Here is a 401-nt window from a genome sequence, read left to right on the forward strand (position 1 = left end):
GTGTGTGTGTGTGTGTGCGTGTGTGTGTGTGTGTGTGTGCGTGTGTGTATATGACTCTCCCGTCGAAGACGACGTATAAAATCTCAGCTTTTGCCGAAAAACCCGCTCGAATGATTTGTTTATGGTTATAAAATGTCCGTGCCACACATTGGCTCAGTTCTCTCCATTAAATCGACTTTTGACGAACAGGTGCACAAGTCTACCACGTGTCGGGTGTCGAAGTGATCACAGAGCAACCTGAGATGAAGTCTTTTGCTCAAGAGCACAATGCTCCACTAGGTCTAGGAATTGAAATCATGATCTAGCGATCGTGAGTGCAACACCCGCATACACACACACACATACATACTTACATACATACATACATACATACATACATACATACTTACATACATGCTTAC

Source organism: Octopus bimaculoides, chromosome 2, assembly GCF_001194135.2.
Source record: "Octopus bimaculoides isolate UCB-OBI-ISO-001 chromosome 2, ASM119413v2, whole genome shotgun sequence".
Classification (NCBI taxonomy): Eukaryota; Metazoa; Mollusca; class Cephalopoda; order Octopoda; family Octopodidae; genus Octopus; species Octopus bimaculoides.